We start from the raw sequence: 12421 nt of genomic DNA on the forward strand, positions 1-12421 counted from the left end.
TTACCATTGAATCTGTGCTATCATTAATGTATTGATACAGATACATTTTTATATAAATCACAAAAGCGAATACTAACACGAAAACGACAAACAGATGTCTAACAGAGAACAGATACTTTACTGAATAAAGACTAACTTTTCTTGTATTTCAGCAAAGAAAAGCCTTCTAAAAGAGAAAAAGACAAATAAAAATGTCTAATATAATTAATTAAAATTCTTCATATTGAAGAAGAATAAAATAATAAGATATCATCTAATTAAGAATCACCAGTTGCATTTAGTATTATGACCTTTGGGATTTAAAGTATAACAATTCAAAGTAAATGTTATTTTTATACAAAATCAAATCTTTCACAGAATAACCAGTTCTGATATTAGGACTAATATGTCCAAAACACATCCTTTTAAATATGTAGTGTCTCCTAAAACAATCTGCTGAAAATGTTAAAGGACTTTCCTCTCTATTATTTCTTATATTCTTGGGCTTTTCCTAAATCCTGATATTAGGCTTTATAATGATTCTTTCAAAGCACAAAATATGTATTGCAAGAATAAACAGAAACAACAGTAAATTGTTTGCTACTGATTTTTTTCAAAACTGCAATTTGTTCACAAATATTACAGCCATCATAAGGGAAAGTGTTAATAGCCATTTCTGTTCATAAACAGCCACTATCCCATCATTTATAACCATTTTATCAACTCTGTGGACCTCAGGTGTTAGACTGTGATAAAAAAGTCACACTAATGTATTCCAGATTATTTCACACAAATGTATACTAGACTTGCAAAGACAGATTAAAAATTAAAGCTCAACTGTGATCACAAAATGATAACTCCAGTCAGTCACTTTCATCCAAGAGTATCCACATACTCGCCAAGTACATCTACTTTTTAACTCTGTTCATCTCAGATTGACTGTGATCAAATAACAAGAAGGCCACTGTAATGCATTTCACATGGTTTCATGTCAGACCAGATCAATGGCTGTTTAAGTGTGACTACACAACAATACAGCCAGTCATCTATTCAACACTGTTCTGTACATACGACTCTATTAACTGTGTACATCATATATATATATATATATATATATATATATATATATATATATATATATATGGGTCTACTAATTCACTGACTTTCATTTTTCTGACACTGACTTTGACTGAAAATTCTTCATGACACTTCATTTTCATCACAGTTCATTCATATCACTAGCAACAAGTATTAATGGCAAGAAATGGAATAAGCCGTCCCAGAGTTAGAATATAGTATAGTTATGGGGTACAGGGAATAGTGTGGGGATTTCATATGATATTCATATGATATTATTATTGTTTTTGTTTGATATAGTAAAGAAAAGTAAAAGAAGTTCACCCCCACCCTATATATAAACCCCCCAGGGTCCAGGGCACATGGGGAAGGGGCATAATCCATTTTTTCCATTAATACTTATACAGTCAAAAAATGAAGTGAGTCAATGAAGTGTCAGTGATGAAATGAAATCAGTCATTTGGTCTCAGTCAAATGGGAGTCAGTGAATTGGAAGTTAGGTGAAATGAAGTAGACCCATATATTTCACTTTCATCCACAAATGTACACCAATAACAGATATCTGATTGTGGTAAAATAAATGAATAAGGGTCACAGTAATGCATTTTAGCTTGTTTCACTCAAAGCCATACTAATCCTGCAGTGCGCAGCCAGACAGAAGTATTAAAATTTATGGCAACAGTAATATATTTAAGCTTTTTACTGTTAGTTCCATGGTCAAGTATTACCAAATATTTTCCAAGAAATAAAGCTGAAAGAAAGCTCAGTGTTGTGGTCAAGTAAGTAAAAAACACCAAGCTTCACTATAAAAGAACAACTAAAACTGAAAAGCATCAGTCATCAAAACACAATAGTATTAGAGCTCAATAAAGATCCACAAGTAAAAGCACAAATAAGCACCTCACTCTGCACAACCAGTGGATAATGTAAACACCAAATGGTTCCAAGAAGGAGATATAAATGCACGTTTTAATAAAATGTTGAACACTTTCATTTTTAACACATCTAGACTTCATCAAAACTAACTTCAAATATAACATCCAGCTTATATAAGCACATAAGTTAGTATCCAGCTTATATAAGCACATAAGTTAGTAAAAATTAAGTTAATTGATTAATTAAAAAAATTCACATATAAAGTGCATTTTAAAGAAATATAACCAGGTAAAAAAAGGCAAAACACTTCATGTAATAAAATGTATAATAAGAAAATATGAAACTGTACAAATACAAAATTTATAAATAAAAATAATATTAGTACTAAAATTATCATTAAAACATAACCATGTTGTAAATGTATAAATTAGCAGCTCTTAATTTGAAAACAGGGCCAATAGATTTACAATTGTTTAGCTCTGGTTTCAAACTTGCTCCCAAAAATAATTCCCAGTATAACTTGCAGTATTCAATTTGGGTTTCCCATGCTCTTTCCAGAGGGTCCAATGCTACATCTTTCAACACAATGAAGAAAAGCATACCATTCATACATTTTTTTGTGTGTGGGTTTAGCCAAACCATTTTTGTGAAAACCCCTATTTATATCACATATATGTTCAGAGATACATTTTTGGGGTCTCTCGGTTTTCCCAATATAAAATACTGGGCAGACATCACAACACAGCAAGGTAAATCACCTCCTTACTATTTCAAGTAAATATTTTTTAGCTATTAAATGTTTATTATGTGCCACTAAGTAATATTTAGACTTATTCCGAACATAGGGACACTGGCCACATGAGCCACACTTAATGATTCCAACTTTACATTTATTAGTGGTAGGTGTTTGATAGTGTTCATGTAACACCTTATTTTTTTTCCATTTTTATATACCACAACCAGGGGGTTGAAAAGGGGGTCAAAGAGTTTGGCAAATCCCTAAATTTCTCCCAATATTTTAAAATAATGTTTTTAGCTGATCAGTTAGAAAAGTTATAGTCTAAAAGTAATGCTCTATGAAAATCAGTGTTGCTTACTTCATCTATAGGGTTGTTTACCCTTAAATCCTCACTGGGTGACACCCTTCTCTTTTCCAAAATAGGTATATACTTCTTTTCCCACACCATGGTAACCTCATCCTTAATAAGATTGATAAAAGTTTCTGGATAATCCCTCTCTATAAATAACTTAGATTTAAAATTATATTCATGCACAAAAATCACCATAATTTGATGTAATTTTTGCCACTTGACCTTTAACAATATTACACTTTAAAGATATTGGGTGCTAACTTATAAAATCCAGGTAACAATTTGAGAAATTATCCTTTCTATGTATCCTACTCCTTTAACAGCTGTTTCATAAGTAAATTTTAAGAAGTTAGTTCTGATGAAGTCTGTTCCTGTTAATGGATGTGTTAAAGATGAAAGTGCTCAATGTTTTATTAAACTGTGTATTTATATCTACAATTTTTTCCTTCTTGGAGCCATTTGATGTTTATGCTCTCTACCATTTTTGAAGAGTGAGGCACTTATTTGTGGTTTTACTTATGGTTCTTCATTGTTTTTCACACAAACTACTGTTTTTTTGTTTATTAGTACTCAATAAACCGTACAGGAACAGATGATTATGACTTGTTGCTGTACAATAACACTGAATAGAATTAGTGAAAAGTAAATAAATTGTTTGTATTCTAGGCCTCTCTCACATTCAGTATTGCTATTTAGTTGTCTTTTTGACCAGCTATTCTAATATTCCAAGTGATTTACTACACATCTGAATCAAAAATTAAATTAAAAGATCAAACCCTGCTAGATTCTGTTGTGTCTAGCACTGATAATGTTACTGGTATCATTGCAACTTTAGGCAGACAGAGAAAAGCACTGATAATGTTACTGGTATCATTGCAATTTTAGACAGCTAGACAAAGCTGATTTAGTGGCAGTCAGATATTTGGTGCTGTGTCTTATTAAAAGGCACAATTTTAAATTAAGTTTTCACCCTCACCTTGATGGGATTCCCAGCATTATCTATGATATTACATACCTATTGCATATTTTAATTTATGAAAACAGGGTTTTAAAAATAATTTCATTCCAGCGTCATCATTAACCAAATGTATTAAAAAGGCATTTAATACATCTGGTTAAGTGGGTACAACTGGAACTCAGAAGGAGGATAAGGTTATGGCCAAAATTCAGTAGGTATCCTAAAATAATAATGTTTAGATGTATGCTGGGTACTGACCAAATTCTGCTGAGTGAGTGTCAGCTAAAGTAGTAAAATAAAATGTATTGAAATTACATTTAATAAAGAAGCTAAAACAGCAATTTGGATTAATTTGCTTTAGATTCTCATTTTAATGTAAGTTTAGCACATTTCACCACCTTAATCATATAACTGATGTGTGTGTGTGTTCTGTAGCATAATTATGTTTCACCAAAATTAAATGTGTTGGTTCAGTACAATGATCTAAAGCAATGTGGTCATGTAGCAGGGCTTCCACCTCAGTATGTAGAACTGTGAGCAGGGTGCAATGTACTTATCATCACTGTGACTGCTAATGATTCATCCAGGACTGATTTCATGTTGGCCATCAGACAGAGAAAGATTAATACTGTTCAAACAGGTTTGAATCAGTGTCAGTGAGGTGTAGTGTTAAATCAGACTTGTTTAATCAGAATCAACCTCAACATTAACTAACCATTATAACATGTACAGAATTTTCAGCATGATTTGGAAAGGAAACAAAAAAATGTCTATTTTCTAAAATATGACCCATTTTGCCTCTTTTGATAACTTTTCTAGAAAACAATCAATTTAGAAGAGTCTGTTTTTTATATGGATCTTTGCAGTTAAATACTTACCACAGTATTAATATACATGCTGAATTACAACTATAGTGGGTTTCTAAATCTGTGTTTTTTCTTCTAAATAGCAATATTTAGCTTTGTATCAAATGTATTTAAATGTTTTAGAAGACAGTACATATTTAGATTGTCATTACTATTTCAGAACCTTCATTTTTAATGTCACTAAATGCCATTAGTTATTAGCCTTGGTTATCTGTGAAAACTCAAAGAATGTTTAGTTGTTTAGGACATTACTATTGTCAGTGAAAGAACATATTCAGTGTTTCTTAAACAATTGGCTTTTAGTAGTTTTCACTTCTTGTTTTATGCAGAGTAAGTGATGTAACTGACCTGCTCCAGGGTGTATATTTATTGAGGACTACAATGTGAGATCACTTGACTTAACTTGTGCTGTACATTGCCTCCAGGATGTTAACTAATCCACAGTAAATGCAGTGTGCCATACTTTACTGCATGCTTATGGGAAGGGCTGTGTTTAGGAAACAATGGTGATACATGAGTCTGTTCATCGTAGAGAAGCATTTGAGTTCAAGTTTATTCAACAGCTTAACAATTAAGCACTATATAGTGCAGTCAAATAATAGAAATATGTCATAAGTACATCAGTACAAGTATATTATTATAGGTTCATAGGTAGATACTAGGCTATCTGCCCTAGGGCATTTATAAGCCTAGCCAGAGTGTATTTGGCTTCCGCCTCCATATTAGATTAGCCTGCTGTGCCTCTGTAAGGTAGATCACAAAAGGTACCTTTTAAGATCAGTTTACTGTGCCTCTGTCTAGCAGGGACAGAGGAGAGATCCCAGGGGTGAATTTGCGATTTCCCATCCACGCGTCCAAATTTCGCTTGAAGAGGGTCAGCGAGGGGCTATGTCTAACATGAATTGGGATTCTATTCCAAAGTGAGGGGAGCCTCTGGGAAATGAATCTGTCCCTCCAGCATGTCCTATTTATTTTTGTGCTGAGGTTTAGGTCCCTGGAGCATGTAGCTCTAAGGGACTTGGATTTTTTGAGGTGGAGCATGTCCATTAATTCTGGGTTTGACATGGCTTTGTACGTCAGGCATAGATTGCCTCTGAGTAGGCGGTAAGCAGCTGAGTAGAGCTGGAGTTCCTTTAGTCGAGCTGCATAGGACATCTGTTTGTAGCCCATGATCCTCTTGGTGAGGTACTTTTGGGGTCTCTCCAGTTGCTGCAGGTGTCGGGTAAGGTACATCCTAAAAGGGGCATTGTATTCAATTATGGGCCTGATGATTGACGAGTAGAGAGGCACAGTGACCTCTCTTGATCTAGATGCGAACCCTTTCATGATAAGGTGGGCTATATAGAAGGTCTTTCAAAACACTTTGGCAACGTGATTATCAAAGGACAGATTACTATCTATGTTGGTCCCCAAATCTCTAATTACTTCTTCCGTACTTAATGGATTACCACCTATGTGGTAATTTGTGGGCACCTTGTTTTTCCCAAAGGGGATAACTATGCACTTTTTAGCATTTAGCTTGAGGCCGTGGCTCTGGCACCAAGCATCCATCTCTGTGAGACCCTTTTGGAGGATGCTTGTGTCAACTGGAGATTCGATTATGGCCCCCAGTTTGCAGTCATTTGTGAACTTTGTCAGCCATAATCCCCCCTTGTTAGCCTGAACCTCAGAGAAGTATATACCGAACAAGAGAGGTGCCAGAACTGAGCCCTGTGGGATGACACGTGTATCTGGTTTGGATTCGGACATGGCACCTGCGATTCTGACCATGTGGGTTCTATCTCTGAGCCAGTTTGCAACCCATCTTGTGATATAGGGGTTGATATTTAAGCTGGTAAGCTTATTTATGATGCCCGAGTGGGGTATTGTGTTGAAGGCTTTTGCGAGGTCCAAGTAGGCTGTGTGGACTACCTTGCCCTCATCTATGGCTTTGGTAACTGTTTCAAAGAAATCAACTAGGCTTAAGAGGCATGATCTGCCCTTAACAAAGCCAAATTGGGTAGGGTCCAGTGTCTGGAGGCTCCCAATGTCTTTGTTTATGAGTTCCATGATAATACGCTCCATAGCTTTACAGACCAGACTAGTCAGGCTTATGGGGCAATAGTATCCAGGGTCCGTTGTGGCACCACCTTTGTGGAGTAGGACCACTGTAGCTGTACGCCATTCTTGAACAGTGACTTAATGTGAAGGTTCTGTTCTTTTTGGAGCTCATGTAAGACACAGCCTGGGACACCGTCCAGTCCCATAGATGCTGTGTTTTTTGCTTTGGAGAGGGCAGCTTTCACCTGTGCATCTGTGATGTCAGGGAGGTTACATTCAGTTGGGATAGGCATTTGCTCCTTTGGGGGGGAAGTTTGCGCTGAATCTGTCTGCCAGGATGTTGGCTATGTCTGTAGGTTTGGTATATTTTGTACCATTATGCAACAATTCAGAGCATATCTGGGAGTTTCCACCCATGTTCCTGACATAACTAAAGAAGGCCTTGTGATTATCTTTAGTGTCTAGGGCAATTTTTCTTTCGAAACTGGCCTTCGATCCCTCATAAAATCATCAAAGTTTCTTGCTAATACTGATCAGAGATGCCTTCCCTATTTGGGATTTTGCTCTGTCATGTAGTAGCTTCCTCCTTCTGTTGTATAGCTTATTTATGGCCGGGGTCCACCAGACCAGTCTCCTGTTTTTGGAGGAGTGAGTCTTGGTTTTATTTGGGATAGCATGATCCATGCATTCCTGCAGGTGCTCATAGAATGCATTTGTAAAGGATTCTGCGGATTGGGCTGTATTATCCTCTGGCCCAGGGGCTTTGAAGGATTCCACCTCAGTCTTGAGAAGTGCAAAGTTGGCTTTTGAGAAATTCTTTACAGTGATTTCCTTGGCTGGGGGTGGGGACGGGATATGGATGTCCAGGGAAATTTGCTTATGGTCAGATCTTACCAATGAGGGGTTTACGTCTGGTGTGGAACATAGAGTCCCCATGTTGGTGATGACCAGGTCCAATATGTTGTTCCTCTTGTGGGAGTGGTGACCAGTTGTTCCATTGCGTTAGAGTTTATAAATTCAAGGAACCGTTGGGCGAGGGTGTTTGGGCTTGAGTAGTTTTCCCAGTCAATGTTTGGGTAGTTGAAGTCACCCAATAACATAGTGTTTGGAGAGACCTTCATATTCTCCAGTGTTCTCAGGAATACCAAGTGGGGTTCCTGTAATAGGGATGGTGTTCTGTAGCAGGCTACAAACTGAAAGGCAGTTTTGCCCGCTGTTAGTTGCACATGGATGGTTTCCGATGCTTCGTAAAGTGCCACTAACCTGGAGGTGTAGGTATCTTTGATGTATATAGATACTCCCCCTCCTTTTGTGCTTTGGTCCGAGTTTTGGTGCCGAAACGCATGGTATGAGTTATAACCTGGTAGTGCTGGGGTGCTCTCAGGAGCCTTGAACCAGGTTTCTGTTACTGCACAGACACAGATTTTCTCCATACTGAGGAGAGCCTCGAGTGCATGCATCTTGAGGTTTAGACTTCTGGCATTGAGTAGCATTACCTTTAGTTTTTATATCCTTGGGTTGTCTATGGAGGTGGGTTTGTCCTTTGAGCCTTGCCTAAAAAAGGCACTATGGGGGTAGCAAGAGCCTTGGCCAGTATACGAAAGTCTAAGGGTGACAGGTGCAAGCCGTCCCTAGCGAAGCAACGTGGCTTGTCGAGCATGTCATCCCAGGCTGACAGACACTGGATCCCCTTTGAATGACACCAATACTTTAGTCAATTGTTGAAACTGATCATTTTGTCTTTATAGTGTGACATCATTCTTGGTGAGGGCAAGATGCTACTCAAGGTCAGGGTCATACCAGCCTGGGCTACCTGGTCAGAGAGCTCCTCTATGTCTCTTTTCATGTAGTCCAGGGAGGTACATCTCAGGTCATTCACACCAGCATGGACAATGATGGAGTCATACTTGTACTTGCTTTGGAGTGACCTGAGTGCTTGCGTTATGTGGTGGATCCTGGCACCCGACAGGCAGCTTACAGTGACCTTCTCCTTGTTCAGTTTGGTGAGTGGGACGTCAGTGTGCTGGACAATGGAGTCCCCTATAACAAGTGTATTTGGTGTGTTGTTTGGCCTTAAGGGCTGTGACTGTGAGGCGCACTGATTTTGTGAGATATGTGATTTGTGGGTATTGTTGAAGGGTGGCTGTTGCTTGGATATCTGCTTAGGAGGTCTTTGCTGTTTAGGCAGATATTTACTTAGAGCCTCCGAGTATGTTTTTGTGTGTTTATGTGTTGGGTATGCAGATGCAATAGGTCTGTGTGAGACTGAATTTGTGGTGTGGGTGGTTACCTTTTCCTCCTGACTGATTGTGCCAGTCTTGGATTGAGAGAGCTCTGCCTCCAGTTTGGCTGTGTAACTGCATCTCTCACATATATTAGAGTTTGTTGGAAGGAGGAGAGGGTTGTCTGTGTACATAAGGCAATTGTAACATTGCCTCAAAATTCCCAGATTCACAAGCTGGACTGGAGAGTAACCTTGAAACTGACCCTTGGACATGCCAGATTAGTATAGGGAACTGTTTTTTTACTGATCAGATTAGGGAAGGGAACTGATCATTTGATTCCAAATAATGCAAAATCATGACATATTAAAATACAATAGATTATAAGTTAAAACAGTGAAATAAATAAATATGTAATGTAGACCCAAAAAGTTAATCAGAAGAGATGAGACTTTATAATGTATTGAAATTGTTCATTGGTACCAACTTTCAAATTCATTTACATTGTGGAGTCTAATAAGGGAATGTACAAATATTGTAGGGATTCAAGTTGTTCTCCTTGAACTATCAACCCACTCGCTGTAGCTGAGTGGCGGGAGTAGACCAGAAGGAAATATACTAAGAGCAATTTCAAGTAAAGAGACCCTTGTCATATGTGACCAAGTAAGGTAGGATCAGAGACTTCTAAATAGCATGAAATTAAACAACTCCCCAGAAGTGGTGTAATGTTACAGTAATGCAGCACACTAGGTAGTTGTGCAGTAAAATTCTGGACTAGCTGCAAGTGAAAAGGTTTTGTGTACAGAAGCTTAAGCTCACTGTTTCCAGTGGATCTCTTGAAAGTTGCACACTAACTTCTGCAGGCTACATCCTAAGCATTTTGACAAAATCAAGTTATAAACCCATAGTACAAACAAATTCTTGTACCTCTAGAAATATATGTTTTACTACAAACACAAAAAAAAGAAAGAAAGAGAAAAAAATGAGACTGTTCAGCACCAACTCATCTTTAAAGTGACATTTATAGGCATATGAAAACTGTCACACTATAAATACTATGTGAACAGTGGCTATTATTTCTCTAGTTGTGAGAGACAAATGACAGCAATGAAGTTGTATTGCCCACTGGGTTACCTTTTAGAAGGAATCTTTCAATAACTTAATTTAAACACAAATAGCCAATATTAGATTTATTTGTTGATTTTACTGGATATATGTGTATTTTTGGATTTCAGGGTTTTATAGAACTATTTGTTATTTCCAATAACTGAAGATAGTTACATTACAAGTACATTAAGATAATTTACACAGTTAAAAATGAAAAAACAGTTACAGTAGAAACTACAGTTGGTTACAGTTCATCATATTATTTGTAAATCACAATTAGTTGGACAATATTAAATGGCCTATAGTTTAGTTGTTATGTGTTATTCTAGATTGATCTTATATTTGGAGTTGCTCTATTTTTTGTTTTTATAGAGTATATTTTAGAGTTCTTTTTAGGGTTTTAGTTGGAGTAGGTTGGAGTTGGTAGAGTTTGATTTTAGAGTAATTTTTTTTAGATTTTTAAAAATTGAAAGATAATTTGTAGTATTTTTTATTTGGTTGAGAGATTGATGTTAAGATAAGATAATGTACCAGAGTTATTTTGATGGAGATGGGTACATGGACTGTTGAGTATTGGGAAGAGTTTGTTTGCCACCCAGGTTATTGATGAGGGTTGTTTGTTAGTTTGTTTAGTTTGTTAGTATGTTTTCAGGAATTTAGGTTTCTCAGGGATGTTTTTGTTTTTTTCAAGGTTAGGAGAGTGGATGTTATGTTCTTTTTTTTCAAAGTAGTCAAAGTGTGCAATTTTTTTTATAGGTTAAAATGTAAGTTTTAATTAGTACAATAAACAATGTCATGTGTGAGATACGAGATGTTAAGATGATTAAGGTGTTAAGAGATGAGAGGTTAGGAGAAGGATATAGGGAGTGGAAGGAGGGTGGTTATAGGAGGTAGCATAGTAGGGTAGAGAGGGCTGGATTTAGGAGTTAGGAATCCTATTATCCCATATAAAGTTTTTTTTTTTTGTTGTGTCAATAGTTTGGTTGATTTGTTTATGTTATTTATTTTATAATAGTGTCAATATCATATTTATCAATATTTTATTGTGGGTTATTGGATTGTATAGTATTGTTATTGTGGTTTGGTATTTATTGGGTTGTTTAGAAGATTGTTGAAGTAGTTTGGTTTGTTTTTTGGGTTAGGTAGAGTTGGTTTTCTTTTTGTTCATGGATGTGTTATGGGTCAACTATAAGGTGAGTTAAGGTGGTAAAGGTATTGAGGATGGGTAGATGAGAGAAGGTTATCTGGGATGGATTGAGGTAGCTTGAGGATAGCTGGAGTGGAGGTCATTGCAGGTAGCAGAGAAGAAGCTGGAGTGGAGGTCATTTATGAATAGGCTTGAGAGAAGAGGTCCTAATATGGACCCAGGCAGGAGAACTTGTTCTGTTGGCAGCAGGCCTGTTGTCAGCCATAGTTGTAGGCTTAAGGGCTAGGGGGTGGGGTGGAGTAGGGTTTAGTTTCAAAGGTTTTTAGACTGGTGATTTACCATTTTACCATGTCAGTTTCAGAAAAAAGAGAATGTTATATATATAAAAGTTCGGTTTTATTTATATTTTTGTTATTATATTAAAGTTATATTTCTAAAAATGTAAGTCTTGTTTAAAAGCTTAGGAGTCAGTGAGTAAGTTTGATGGTTTTGAATTAGATAGCTTAGTTGGTTTAGTACACACTTTTATGATTTTAGGACATTGTTTGGTGGATAGTATGGCAATTGGTCTGTAGTTAGAGAGTTCAGTGGATGCTCCTTTATGAAGTTATGATATAAGATAATTTATTTTATTTATGGAGATATGTTCCATATTGCTTCCTGTTAATTAGCTGTAATATAGATATAGGGTATAGTGACATCTGCAGCTATGCAGCAGATATTATTCAGCTGAGAGAATTTGCAGAAGAAAGGGTAGTTGCTTTTTAGCTTTTCAAAAGGGAAGGAGGTGGAGGGTGGTTGGAGTTGAAAAGGAGGTGGGAGTGGGGGAGTTATGTGTTGCATTTTTTGGGGTGATAGAGGAGCAGGGTAGTTGGGTAGCTAAGGACTTAAATGGTTTGTGAAAAAAAGTGTAAAGTTACTGGCTACTCTTTTTCTTTTTTTTTCTTTAGAGTAGGGTTAGTGTGAGTGGTTGGTGGATTTTGGGAGTTGTTTGTAATCCTTTGTTTAATCCTGCAATTTTTTTTGAGTGTTTTTTTTTTGTATTGTAGTGGGTTTTT

Source organism: Protopterus annectens, chromosome 3.part1, assembly GCF_019279795.1.
Source record: "Protopterus annectens isolate FY-2018-M chromosome 3.part1, PAN1.0, whole genome shotgun sequence".
In the NCBI taxonomy this organism is placed as follows: domain Eukaryota; kingdom Metazoa; phylum Chordata; order Ceratodontiformes; family Protopteridae; genus Protopterus; species Protopterus annectens.